The sequence below is a fragment of the Gekko japonicus genome, unplaced genomic scaffold, assembly GCF_001447785.1.
Source record: "Gekko japonicus isolate JY-2015 unplaced genomic scaffold, Gekko_japonicus_V1.1 scaffold5144, whole genome shotgun sequence".
Lineage (NCBI taxonomy): Eukaryota > Metazoa > Chordata > Lepidosauria > Squamata > Gekkonidae > Gekko > Gekko japonicus.
This window is the reverse complement of record NW_015163774.1, coordinates 28,296-31,398: the sequence shown is the minus strand read 5'-3', so window position 1 is coordinate 31,398 and position 3,103 is coordinate 28,296.

Here is a 3,103-nt window from a genome sequence, read left to right as displayed (position 1 = left end):
TTGTTGTTGTTCAGTCGCACAGTCGGGTCCGACTCTTCGCGACCCCATGGACGAGCTCTCTCCAGGCCTTCCGGTCTTCTGCCGTCCTCTGAAGTTGGCTCAACTTCATGTTCGTTGCATCGATGACACTGTCTAACCATCTCATCCTTTGCCGTCCCCGTCTTCTTTGACCTTCAATCTTTCCCAGCATCAGGGTCTTTTCCAGTGAGTGCTCCCTTCTCATTTGGTGGCCAAAGTATTTGAGCTTCAGTTTCATTATCTGGCCTTCCAGGGAACAGTCAGGGTTGATTTCTTTGAGGATTGACTGATTTGTTCTTCTTGCAGTCCAAGGGACTCTCAAGAGTCTTCTCCAGCACCATAGTTCAAAAGAATCTATTCTTCGGCGCTCGGCCTTCCTTATAGTCCAACTCTCGCAACCATACATGACTACTCGGAATACCATTGCTTTGACCATGCGGACTTTTGTTGGCAGGGTGATGTCTCTACTTTTTATCATGCTGTTTAGGTTCGCCATCGCTTTCCTCCCAAGGAGCAGGCGTCTTTTAATTTCATGGCTGCAGTCACAGTCTGTGGTGATCTGGGATCCCAGGAACGTGAAGTCTGTCACTACTTCCACGACTTCCCCTTCTATTTGCCAAGGAGTGATGGGGCCGGATGCCATGATCTTAGTTTTTTTGATGTTGAGCTTCAAGCCCACTTTTGCGCTTTCCTCTTTTACTCTGAGCAAGAGGCTCTTTAGATCCTCTTCACTTTCAGCCATTAGAGTGGTATCATCTGCATATCTGAGGTTGTTGATCTTTTCCCCAGCAATCTTAATTCCCGCTTGTGATTCATCCAGGCCAGCATTTCGCATGATGTAAAGAAAAATAGTAGGCAGGTAATTTATATCTACTCAGGAAGGTGGGGTACCTGCCTACCGTTTTTCTTCTCACTTTGACACAGAGAGTACTCCATCTTTCTGCGTTATACCTCTGATGATGTCAGGTACCACAATGCCAAGACCGTGGCCATACAGCCCAGAAAACCTACAACAACTAATGAACTGATCTCAGTGGCCTGGAGTTCGGCTGTAATTCTGGGACATCCCCAGGCCCCGCCTGGAGCTTGGCAACTCTGGCCTGGAGGCAAAACAAGCACCCGTTGCAACAGAACTGGTAGAAACTGTCTTATATGCAGAAAATAAGAGTGACAGGATTGGTAAAGAGGACAAGCTTTTGCCGGAGTTGTTCGGCCCGGTAAAAGATTTCTCCTGCCTGTTTGCTGTGGGACTTTGTTGCATACAATTTGGGCCGGGGGGATAGACGGAAGTCGGCTAGGATGTGCGCAGATTGAGAGAGGAAAAGAGACACTGAGGGGGACAGATAAGGCAAATGTGAGGAAACAGATGGCGCAAAACAGCCGGGAGATAGCAAAAGGGCGGGCCGGTTCCCGTCGGTGACCTGTGACAACATCGGAGCTCTTTTGCTGCCAGGAAGCAGGAGAGAAAATAGTCCCAAAATCAGAGACTTTGTAACAGCACAATAGCTGGACGTGTCCGATGCAAGGAGCCTGCTTCCTTAAAAATGGCTGCGCCCTGTCCCCCTCACTGTTCCTTCAGCCTGAAATACCCCCCCCTCCATTGCCCCATAGATCTTCTCTATGAGAGCCAGTTTGATGTAGTGGTTAAGTGCGCGGATTCTAATCTGGGAGAACCGAGTTTGATTTCCCACTCCTCCACTTGCAGCTGCTGGATGACCTTGGGCAAGCCATAGTTCTGTCAGAGCTGTTCTCTCAAGGGCAGTTCTCGAGAGAGCTCTCTCAGGCCCACCTCCCTCACAGGGTGTCTGTTGTGGGGAGGGGAAAGGAAAGGAGTTTGTAAGCCGCTCTGAGACGCCTTTGGGTAGTGTAGGGCGGGGGATATATTCAATATCATCCTCCTCCACTGCTGCTGCTGCTTCTCAAATTATTTCTTCAATTTAAATCTTGTAGAGAAATAATTTATAAAACAATTGACTAATTGGGTCTCAATACACTGAAAGAATTTGTAAATTTTAGACAGTTCCAAAATGCAGTCTAGGCACAAAAATAGCGCAAAACCAGAATAGCTATTAGAGATACAATTATATACAAATTTCAGCCAGAAAATACTAATTTCTCATCTTTGAAAACAAGGGACCAAAGCTCTCAGAATTACTAGTGTTAGATGGTTTCAAACTAGTGTATTCAAAGCTGCCGTGGATGCATGATACGTTGTGAAACATCTAATTGAAGTGTAATGTAAAGCTTCGTCCTGGGCTGGGATCCAAATCCATCCAATCCTGTTACTAGCCCAGGAAGCACCTAACCAATCACCTTCTAGCAAGCTCCCTGAGCGGGAACATCCGTGATTGGTCCTTATGTGAACAACCTTATTGGTTGGTATTTGTACAGTGGGTGTGGCTACATTAGCCAGGAATGTTTAAAAGCAGGACAACTGCAATGTAAAGGCTGTTCTGGCTATCAGATGTTGATCCGTGTTGGGAGTTGTGTTCGAGTGGAAGAATAAAGTTGTGTTCTTGCTGAATCACTCTCCGACTGCTTTGTTAAGCGAGCGACTTAACACAAACCCAGGAAATTTTGCTAAGGATCAGGGGAACCTGAGTTCATAGAGTTTTCTCATCTGCATCTTGAAGGTGGAAAGAGCTGCCCCTGTTTAATGCACAACATTAACGGCACAGAGAGAGAGAGATTCAGTTTATGTAGTGGTTAGGAGCGCGGACGCTAATCTGGGAGAACCGGGTTTGATTCCTCCACATGCAGCTGCTGATGTGACCTTGGGTCAGTCATGAGTTCTCTCAGAGCTGTCCTCTCAAGGGCAGTTCTCGAAAGAGCTCTCTCAACCCCACCTACCTCACCTGTTGCAGGGAGGGGAAGGAGATTGTAAACCGCTCTGAGTCTTCTTCGGGTAGTGAAGGGCGGGATATAAATGCAATCTCTTCTCTTCTTCTATATCTATATGCAATCTCTTCTCTTCTTCTATATCTATATCACCACTATTTTGGTGCGGCTAAAAAATAACAAAGCTGATAACTGAGCAAATATTTGCAGTGCCATTTCAGGAGAGGCCGTCTTTTGCTTGCCCCCG